The 11,558-nt window shown below is 44.0% G+C and overlaps 1 non-coding gene across 1 annotated transcript; it reads left to right on the top strand.

Annotated features, from left to right (window-relative positions):
• The first annotated feature begins 339 nt into the window (after positions 1–339).
• LOC119936678 lies at positions 340–502 on the top strand. The gene has a single exon (XR_005453821.1). It is a non-coding gene; the product is annotated as a U1 spliceosomal RNA (small nuclear RNA).
• The last annotated feature ends 11,056 nt before the right edge of the window (positions 503–11,558 follow it).

Below are 11,558 nucleotides of genomic sequence, written 5' to 3'. Positions count from 1 at the left end.
TACCGTGTTCTGCACACAGAAAGCACTCAATAAATACAATTGAATGAATGAACGAATGAAGACTACTACCACTACTATTGCTACTGCTTTTACTACTACTACTAGGAACAAACTCAATTAATCAATCAATCAATCAATCATATTTATTGAGCGTTTACTGTGTGCAGAGCACTGTACTAAGCGCTTGGGAAGTACAAGTCGGCAACATATAGAGACAGTCCCTACCCAACAGCAGGTTTCCTTCCAGAAAAGCTAATGGGTAGAAACACATTATGTGTCATATTTATTTCATCTTTCTTCATGTGTCTGTTGCCAGTCCCATTTCCTGCTTACTCTTTGTTACTTTCCTGATAAGGGAGACATCATGATTATAGAGGTGATTATAGCCAAGGTGAGGGTCCTTCATTGCACTCCAGGTGTTCTGACCCCTGCAATTTCCCCAAATGCAGGAAACTCAACTGCATAATTTGTGTGTGTGTGGTGGTGGTAGTGGGGGACTGTGTTCTTACTCTCCTTTGATAATGTGTTTTAAGATAGGAATTGATTCTTTGAATTTCCAATAGTGGATTTTTTAGGAGGAGGTGATTAGTCTGTGGGTTTCCTTTTTTGTATGGTGGGTTTGTAAGGATTCCTACTATGGAGTTGTGGCTACTTTATGAAACTAGAGTTCATGAACTTCATGATTGGTGGTCAAACTTTCCAGTTTAGTACTTTGTCGATATAGAAACAACATGACCTACTAAAAACAGCACGGGCCTTAGAGTCAGAGGACCTAGGTTCTAATCTTGGTTTGCCACTTCCCTGCTGTGTGGCCTTGGGCAAGTCGCTTAACTTCTCTGTACCTCATCTGTAAAATGGGGATTCAATACCTGTTCTCTTTCCTACTTAGACTGTGACCCCCAGTGAGACAAGGATTTCATCAGACATGATTTGCTTGTGTCTACCCCAAAAAAAGGAGAAGAAGGAGGGGGAGAAGAAGGAGGAGGAGGAGAAGAAGGAAAAGGAGAAGAAGAAAGAGGAAGAGGAGGAGAAGAAAGAGGAAGAGGAGGAGAAGAAGAAGATAGAAGAGAAGAAAAGTGAGTCTCTTGAGGGCCAAGGAATAGTCAACATTTTATCTGTGTATGTCTTTTTACTGCATTATGACTACTATATCATCGTTCAAAGCTATTTTCAAGCTGCTAAATCCTCGGTATATATATGGACTCAAGGAACCCCCAGATAATGCATGTGTGAAGGCCTGCCCTATTTTCCCTTCTGTTGCTACTTAAAGATGGCCAGTTACAGACCAAGATGTCAAGGCTCCCTTTAATCAATAGAAAAATACAAAGCAATGGAGTTTGTAGACACAATCCCTGCCTTAAAGGAACTTACATTCTAGAATGGGGGAGAGACATTCACATTAATTTCAGACAGGGGAAATGGATATGTACAATTCCCCCTTGGCATGAATATCACAGTTTCTGAAAGGGGTACAGATCGAAGTGCATGGATGATGCATGAGATGGGGCGGGGGGGGTAGGAGCAAAGGGGGGAAATGGGGGCCTAGTCAGGGAAGACTGTTTGGAGGATGGATTTTAGTAGAGCTTTGACCGTGGGGAAAGCTGTGGTCTGTCAGATATGAAGGGAGAAGGAATTCCAGGCCAGAGGGAGGAGATGAGCAAGGGTTCAGCAGGAGAAAAAAACAATTTAGATGCTTTTACTGTGAGGGACAGAGAAGTAGAAGGTCAGCTTTACTCTCCCATCCCTTACCTCCTCTTCATTTTTTGGCAAAAAGAGAGAGATCTCTCCATCACCTTGCCCCCTCCTACCTCACCTCCCTTCTCTCCTACTACATCCCAGCCTGCACACTCCACTCCTCTGGTGCTAACCTTCTCCCTGTGCCTCATTCTCACCGGTCCTTCTGTCTACCCCTGACCCACGTCCTACCTCTGTCCTCAAATCCACCAAACTAGCACACTTCCCTTCAAAGCCCTACTGAAAGCTCACCCCCTCCAGGAGGCCTTCCCAGACCAAGCCCCCCTTTTCCTCTGCTCCCCTCCCCATCTCCCCGACTCACTCCCTTTGCTCTATCCCCCTTCCCACTTCACAGCACTTGTGTATATATGTACATACTTATAATTCTATTTACTTTATTAATGGTGTGTTTATATAATTCTATTTATAATGATCCCACTGATGCCTGTTTATTTGTTTTGATATTTCTCTCCCCCCGCCACCCCAGACTGTGAGCCCACTGTGGTCAGGGATTGTCTCTATTTGTTCCTAAATTGTACTTCCCAAGTGCACAGTACAGTGCTCTACACACAGTAAGTGCTTCAATAAATACGATTGAATGAATGAATGAATGAATCTCTCTTACTTGGGAAATTTTAAGTCCTTGTTGTTTAAAGTCTTTGTTCTTCCTGATGGAGATGTCATCTAGGTGCTGGGGAGAGAGATAAAGGTGGGCAAAGGGGAATGCTGGGAGCACCTGCTCCAAGTGAATTAATCCACTAGACTGTAAGCTCCTCGACAGTTGGCTTTGCGTCTTCCAACTCTATTATTTTGTACTCTCCCAAACACTCAGTACAGTGCTCATCCTTCTAGACTGTGAGCCCATTGTTGGGTAAGGACCGTCTCTATATGTTGCTGATTTGTACTTCCCAAGCGCTTAGTACACTGCTCTGCACACAGTAAGTGCTCAATAAATACGATTGAATGAATGAATAAATATGACTGACTGAATGAATGAATAAATACAGTGCTCTGAAAATGCTAAGCACTCAGTAACCGCCATTGATTAATTGATCCATCTGAGGCCTCCAATTTACTTACTTTCCTGAAGTACACAGGGCACAAAATAATTAAATAACACACTAGTAAGGGAAAAAAACTTTCTAATCTGAAATCCACTAGCCTTCCTCAATTTGAATCCTATCGACACTCACACAATGCATGGTCTGAAGTCCAAAGAAGAGGAGTTTGAGAGAAGCAGCTCTTTTGATCGTGAATTCCAGGAATAAAAGAAAAATTGTGGGGAATGGTTTTCTACTAGGAGGTGGTCACCCTCCCTTAGGTTTCCCAAGGTGGTCAATTTGCAAACAGAATAAATCAGTGGTATTTATTGCACCCTTACTGTGTGCAGAGCACTGTACTAAGCACTAAGACAGAAAGCCACTGTACTATGATGGAAAGACTTAATCCTCTAATAATAACAATAATTATGGTATTTGTTAAGCACTTGCTATGTGCCAAGCACTGTTCTAAGCACTGGGCTTGATACAAGGTAAGCATGTTGTCCCACGTGGGGCTCACAGTCTTCATCCCCAATTGACCAATGAGGTCACTGAGGCACAGAGAAATCGAGTGACTTGCCCAAAGTCACACAACTGACAAGTGGCAAAACTGGGATTAGATCCCTCGACCTCTGACTCCCAAGCCTGTGCTCTTTCCACTAAGCCACGCTGGGTAATGCGGTTGTCCCATGTGGGGCTCACAGTCTTAATCCCCATTTTACAGATGAGGGACCTGAGGCCCAGATAAGTTAAGTGACTTGCCCAAGGTCACACAGCTGTCAAGTGGCAAAGCTGGAATTAGAACCCATGGACTCCCAAGCCTGTGCTCTTTCCACTAAATCATGCTGCTTCTCTGAAATCACCCCAGACTTCCAGTCTTCTGGATACCTGATGGGACCAGGAGCAGGGAGAGCAGGTGACTTCCACTGAGCTGCTACTCTGCCTTCCCTCACCTTGACCACTGGAACTAGAGATGCTTCTTGAAGTGTTTGGACAAGCTGATGTGCCTCAATCAGAATGACGGCCTTAAGCAGATGCCGAACAAACTTTACGTGAGGATTCAGTGGAAGTCCTAATTGCTCTTACTTTCCAAACCTGGAACAGATTTCGAGCCCCTTTCCTCTCAGGTTTAAGCTGTGTGGGTGGTAAGTCACACATCTCTAACAAGTAAGAGTGATAATTGATTTTTTGCTCGGCAAGAGATGATTAAACACTAAGCACATCAGACCTGAGCTGGTCTTGTCACAGCCCCCTCAGATGGTATAAGCAATTTCAGATTTAGAGAGACCATATGGATGAAGAATGGGCCAGGCAAAGAACTATTTGGCCTCAGGATTGGAACTCGTTTGCAGAGAGATGTCTTTCCTAAATCGAGTGGAATAATATAATCATCATCATCATCATCAATCGTATTTATTGAGCGCTTACTATGTGCAGAGCACTGTACTAAGTGCTTGGGAAGTAAAAATTGGCAACATATAGAGACAGGCCCTACCCAACAGTGGGCTCACAGTCTAAAAGGGGGAATATAATATAATGGAACTTTACATTTTGTATGCTTAAATAAGTTGGGTGTCATAACAAAATACACTCCCCACACATGGGCCAATCTACAATTGTTTGTTAAATCCTAGGAACTGGTCATTGGTGGTATGTCCTATTCCAATATTCCACCTGCTGAAAAGCTCATTCTTAGAAGAAAAGGTGGCATTTCAGACTTGAACAATTTATTGGTTTTGCATATTGGTTTCCCTTTCCCAGTGTGTTATTAATGCTTTAGCCAAGTTTCTTCTGCATTTCCTCATTTCATGGATGCACGCATAGAGGATCATTTTTTCTGGAATTGGGACACAGTGGGTCCCCAGGTCCCAATTTTAAAGCAAATGTCTCCTCAGTAGACTTGATTTGCAATCCAAAGTGATGGTGAGAGCTGTAAAAGTAATTTCCACATTACCCCATTAGCGGTGCATTAATGTCTCTAGTTTCAGAATACAATCAGTTAGGAAAAAGGCACAAAGGCTAATTCGCATGCATTAACAGGAAGAATTAAAGGAGGCTTCACAAATGGCTGAATATTTTAAGATGGGAAAGTTCAGAGAGAAAGCACCGTGGTTGGTGCAGTTAAGTTTTCATTAAGCACAAGTCACAACCCCTTTGCACCATAATTCCAAAAACTTCTGAGCTGGGATTGAGCACACTGCACCAAACTCGTGGGTATTAGCTAAGTAGACTAACTCAAGGAAAGTTTCAGCTCCTCTGCTGCAGTGTTATATTTTAACAGCACACAAGACCATTCCTGAACGTTGTCTCTTATGCAGTACTTGACACATCGTAAATGTTTAATCAATCGATCAATCATTGAGCACTTACTGTATACAAAGCACTGTATCAACCATTCGGGAGAATAAAAAAACACAAAGTTTGTAGACACGTTCCTTGTCCAAGTAAAAATACCACAAATTATTACTATTATTAGGGGACAGTATATTCATTTTGAAAGAATTATTTTGACCCACCCTTCTCTTAAACATCCCAGGTAAGCTGTACAGTTTCCAAGAGGCAGCATAACACTTGGACTGAAGCTTGTTGTGGACAGGGAATGTGTTTGTCCACACATCCCCAAGCACTTAGTACAGTGCTCTGCACACAGTAACCAGTCAATAAATGCAACCGATTGATTGACTGACTGCAATATTTACAGGCCCAGACAGAGCACAAACAATCCTTACAGAGTATGAACCACTACTGGACAGTGGCTCAATTAAGTTGCATCCAGGAGATTTGAATTTGGTTCTTAGTTTTCAATCTCTCCTTCGACTCTCCCATTCAGTCTTAGCCTATGACTCTAGGTATCCCTTAAGGATGAGGTGCAGCAATATGATAGGCATTTAAAATAAGCCAAAATAGACATGTCAGCATCCACAGCATAGACTTTTAGAATCATAAATGCTAGAATAATAATAATAATAATGGTGGTATTTGTTAAGCGCTTACTATGTGCAAAGCACTGTTCTAAGCACTGGGGGCACTTCAAGGTGATCAGGTTGTCCCACTTGGGGCTCACAGTCTTAATCCTCATTTTACAGATGAGGTAACAGAGGCACAGAGAAGTTAAGTGGCTTGCCCAAGGTCACACAGCTGACAAGTGGTGGAACCAGGATTCGAACCCATGACCTCAGACTCCCAAGCCCTCGCTCTTTCCACTGAGCCATGCTGGTACCCAAAGCTCATCTACTCTCATTAATGTCCGTCTCCTCCTCTAGATTGTGAGCTCATTATGAGCAGGAAATCTATCTGCTTGTACTGTACTTCCCCCTTTTAGACTGTGAGCCCACTGTTGGGTAGGGACTGTCTCCATATGTTGCCAACTTGTACTTCCCAAGTGCTTAGTACAGTTCTCTGCACACAGTAAGCGCTCAATAAATACGATTGATGATGATGATGATGATGATGTACTCTCACAAGCACTCAGAACAGTGTTTTACACAAGTGCTCAATAAATAAAATTGATTGACTACTCATTCCCTTGGAGAGCTCATTGGTTCCCCTGACCGAAGCATGTGGATGACTCCCAGATCAGATAATAATAATAATAATAATAATAATGTTATTTGTTAAGCACTTACTCTGTGCAAGGCACTGTTCTAAGCGCTGGGGGGATACAAGGTGATCAGGTTGTCCCACGTGGGGCTCACAATCTTAATCCCCATTTTACAGATAAGGTAACTGAGGCCCAGAGAAGTTAAGTGACTTGCCCAAAGTCACACAGCCGATAAGTGGCAGAGCCAGGATTAGAACCCATGACCTCTGACTCCCAAGCCCGTTCTCTTTCCACTGAGCCACACTGCTTCTCTAGCTAGATTCATTCATTCATTCATTCAATCATATTTATTGAGCGCTTACTGTGTGCAGAGCACTATACTAAGCACCTGGGAAGTACAAGTTGGCAACATATAGAGACAGTCCCTACCCAACGGCGGGAGCACAGTCTAGAAGGGGAAGAGAGACAACAAAACCAAACATATAAACAAAATAAAATAAATATAATAGTAAATATGTACAAATAAAATAAAGAGTAATAAATATGTACAAACATATATACAGGTGCTGTGGGGAGGGGAAGGAGATATGATGGGGGGATGGGGAAGGGGAGGAGGGGGAGAGAAAGGAGGGGGCTCAGTCTGAGAAGGCCTCCTGGAGGAGGTGAGCTCTCAGTAGGGCTTTGAAGGGAGGAAGAGAGCTAGCTTGGCGGATGTGCGGAGGGAGGGCATTCCAGGCCATGGGGATGATGTGGGCCGGGGCTCGACGATGGGCAGGCGAGAACGAGGCACGGTGAGGAGATTATAGCGGCAGAGGAGCGGAGGATGTGGGCTGGGCTGGAGAAGGAGAGAAGGGAGGTGAGGTAGGAGGGGGTGAGGGGATGGACAGCCTTGAAGCCCAGGGTGAGGAGTTTCTGCCTGATGCGCAGATTGATTGGTAGCCACTGGAGATTTTTGAGGAGCGGAGTAACATGCCCAGAGCATTTCTGCACAAAGATGATCCAGGCAGCAGCGTGAAGTACAGACTGAAGTGAGGAGAGGCAGGAAGATGGGAGATCAGAGAGGAGGCTGATGCAGTAATCCAGTCAGGATAGGATGAGAGATTGAACTAGCAGGGTAGCGGTTTGGATGGAGAGGAAAAGGCGATCTTGGCGATGTTGTGGAGGTGAGACCGGCAGGTTTTGGTGACGGACTGGATGTGAGGGCTGAACAAGAGAGTGAAGTCAAGGATCAATCAATCAATCAATCGTATTTATTGAGCACTTACTGTGTGCAGAGCACTGTACTAAGCGCTTGGGAAGTACAAGTCGGCAACATATAGAGACAGTCCCTACCCAAGGATGACACCAAGGTTGCGGGCTTGTGAGATGGGAAGCATGGTAGTGCTGTCAACAGTGATGGGAAAGTCAGGGAGAAAGCAGGGTTTGGGAGGGAAGATAAGGTGTTCAGTCTTGGACATATTGAGTTTTAGATGGTGGGCAGACATCCAGATGGAGATGTCTTGAAGGCAGGAGGAGACACGAGCCTGAAATGGAGGGAGAGAGAGCAGGGGCAGAGATGTAGATTTGGGTGTCATCAGCGTAGAGATGATAGATGAAGGTGTGGGAGTGAATGAGTTCACCAAGGGAGTGAGTGTAGATAGAAAACAGAAGGGGACCAAGAACTGACCCTTTGAGGAACCCTTAGAATAAGGGGACAGGAGGGGGAGGAGGAGCCTGCAAAAGAGACTGATAATGAACAGCCAGAGAGATAAGAGGAGAACCAGGAGAGGACAGAGTCTGTGAAGCCAAGGTTGGATAGTGTGTTGAGGAGAAGGGGGTGGTCCACAGTGTCGAAGGCAGCTGAGAGGTCGAGGAGGATTAGGATGGAGTAGGAGATATTGGATTTGGCAAGCAGGAGGTCACTGGTGTCCTTTGAGAGGGCAGTTTCGTTGGAATGTAGGGGATAGAAGCCAGATTGGAGGGGGTCAAGGAGAGAGTTGGCATTGAGGAATTTGAGGCAGCGTGTGTAGATGACTTGTTCAAGGAGTTATCTTGCTGGAGATATCTTGCTAGATTAAGATATCTTGCTAGCCCTGATTTCTCACCTCACATTTCCTCTCACCTTTAAGACATCTCCACATGTGAATCCAGCATCTTCAGCACAATATGTCTAAAGTTTCCCTCCCAAATCTTCTCCACCATTCTCCTGTCTCTGGAACCTATTACCTTGGAATTACCCTTGACTTTTTGCTCTCTTTCAACTCTCATATTCAGTCTGATGGTAAATCTTGCTAGTTTCTCTTCAACAATATTTTCTGCATCCCTCCCCTCCTCTCTATCCTGTATATAGCTATCCATATTGGTACAAGCATATCCCAGCATGCCTATTGATTCAGACTTTTCACTTCTCTCCCTACCTCTAGTCTTTCTCCTCCCCAGTCCCTATGTCACTCTGCTGCCCGCATCATTTTTTCTAAACTGTCACTCTGAACAAACCTCTCCACTCTGTCAAAACCTCCAAAGGTGAGCCATTCTTCTTCTCCACATACAACAGAACATCTAACAACTGGCTATTAAGCTTCCCATCAGCTCCCTCTCCCTCTTATTTATCCACCCTTTTCTGGCTCTATCCCCTTGCTCACACTCTACATTCCTCTCCAACTTAACAACCCACACTTTGATGTTTCATTCCTCTCCAACTAACAAACCACACTAACATTTCAGTGCAGAAGCACTTGCATACAAGCAAGTCTCCCCAGGCTAGGCAAGTGGGAAAAAAAAACGACATTCGTTTTTTACAACGTCTGAATTAATTCTTGTAAACCAGAGTAGGTAGCAATTCCCAAACATGGAATAAAGACATCAGGCTTTAGGAGATTGGAAAATGCAGTCTCAACGGCTACCTTTGCTGAGTGAAGGTGCCAAAAACCTTCTTCTGATCATCAGTACCATCTTCCATGTGCCATACTCAAGATATACCCACCAGTCCCATCTCATTGACTGAATCAAAATGTGGATGAATCATTCATTCATTCAACCACATTTATTGAGTGCTTACTGTGTGCAGAGCACTTACTAAGTGCTTGGGAGAATACAGTATCACAATAAACGGACACATTCCCTGCCTACAGAGAGATTACTGCCTAGATGGGGAGACAGACATTATTGTAAATGAATCAGTCAAGGACTTACAGGCCCGACCCATCATACATGGAGTCGAGTTCTGGGCAAACAAGCTCACATGACTTATTGAGCAATTGTTTTGTACAGTGGCGTTCAACCCACCTGGACACCTGAGCATTAACAACTTGAAGAACGAAGATCTCCTCAAAGAGCTCTTCTGATACAGCACTACATAATTGACGGTATCCCCTGAGCAGAGGCGATCTTTAACAGTTAAATTTAGAAATCTGGTAGGTAGCTGTCATAGCTGGGACTCAGTTAAGGTGAGATTTATGACTTGGTAGATACAGGCTTATAGATAGAATGTCCCTTAATAATAATTTTATTTGTCAAGTGCTTACTATGTGTCAAGCACTACACTAAATGTTGGGTAGGTACTATATAACCAGGCCCCAAATGGTGCTCAAATTCTCAGTAGGAAGGAGAACAGATATTGACTCTCCATTATGAAGATGAAGGAACCGAGACTCGGAGAAATGAAGTGACTTGTGCAAGGACATGCAGGAGATCCGTGGAAGAGCCGGTATTAGGACCAAGGTACTCTGACTCCCGAGCCTGTGCTCTTTCCACAAAGCCATGCTGTTTTCCTTGGAAAAGGCAACCCAGAATCAGGGGGAAAGAGAGCTACAAGACCATTCTGGAACCTTGTCTCCAAATACCAGTTCAACTCAGTCCCACTAGCTCCCATTCTCCTGGTTGAGGACACTGAGAAACAGTGAGTAGTTTCGCTTGAGAGGAAGGAAGGGTGTTCATTAGAGACTTTGACTTCATATTCTTTATTATTAATAATAATAATGGTATTTGTTATACTGGGGTAGAAACAAGATAATCAGGTTGTCTCACATGGGGCTTACAGTCTTAATCCCCATTTTACAGATGAGGTAACTGAGGCATAGAGAATTTAAGTGGCTTGCCCAAGGTCACACAGCAAAGTATTCAAACCCATGTCCTCTGACTTCTAAACCACTAAGCCACGCTGGTGTTCATCTTAACACCTTGTTGCAGTGCTGAAGGAGGGGAAGGTTCACACCTTTCATGCTGCCTCTGGTTTTCTGCGAGGGATTTTCTTCTCATCTGGATAATCAGGGCAAGAGTTTACCCTGTATGACTGCCTTCGCCAATGGAAAATGATTACAAACTCATGGCTCCGTGCACTAGAGTATAGATTTTGCAAAGTACTGCAAAAATGGTGTCAAGACCCGTAAAGAGCTAGATCTAAAATTGCTTTTCTGTCCCAGGAGATAAATCTATTGGAAAAAAAATGGTGGGGCATTACTCATCTCCCCAGACGAAATCAAACAGGCTACATATTCTGTTACCAATTCTCTTGTCTACCTGGTTTTCCAGGTCAGGCTATTTGGAGACACCCTGGAATAAAATCCAGCACAGCCCTACCGTGCTGTGTTAATGCTGAAGTAACTGCACCAGAACTGGGGAGCTTTGAAGTGGGCTGTTTCCCCCTCTATACTGTAAACTTGTTGTGGGCAGGGATTGTGTCTGTTATTGCTGCAGAGAAGCAGCGTGGCTCATTGGAAAGAGCCCGGGCTTGGGAGTCAGAGGTCATGGGTTCAAATCCCTGCTCCACCAATTGCCAGCTGTGTGACTTTGGGCAGTTCACTTCACTTCTCTGTGCTTCAGTTACTTCATCTGTAAAATGGGGATTAAGACTGTGAGCCCCCCGTGGGAACCTGGTCACCTTATAAACTCCCCAGCGCTTAGAACAGTGCTTTGCACATAGTAAGCACTTAATAAATGCCATCATTATTATTGCCATGTTGTACTCTCCCAAGTGCTTCTTACAGTGTCTGCACACAGTAAGCACTCAATAAATACAATTGAATGAATGAATGAATAGTAATAATGATAGATGTGTCATTGGTTAAGCACTTACTATGTGCCATTCATTCAATCATATTTACTGAGCACTTACTGTGTGCAGAGCACTGTACTAAGCACTTGGGAAGTACAAGTTGGCAACATATAGAGACGGTCCCTACCCAACAATGGGCTCACATTCATTCAATCATATTTATTGAGCACTTACTGTGTGCAGAGCACTGTACTAAGTGCTTGGGAAGTAC

Source organism: Tachyglossus aculeatus, chromosome 1 (genome assembly GCF_015852505.1).
Source record: "Tachyglossus aculeatus isolate mTacAcu1 chromosome 1, mTacAcu1.pri, whole genome shotgun sequence".
In the NCBI taxonomy this organism is placed as follows: domain Eukaryota; kingdom Metazoa; phylum Chordata; class Mammalia; order Monotremata; family Tachyglossidae; genus Tachyglossus; species Tachyglossus aculeatus.
Note: the sequence above shows the minus strand (reverse complement) of the source record. Positions and strands in the feature narration are given on the sequence as shown.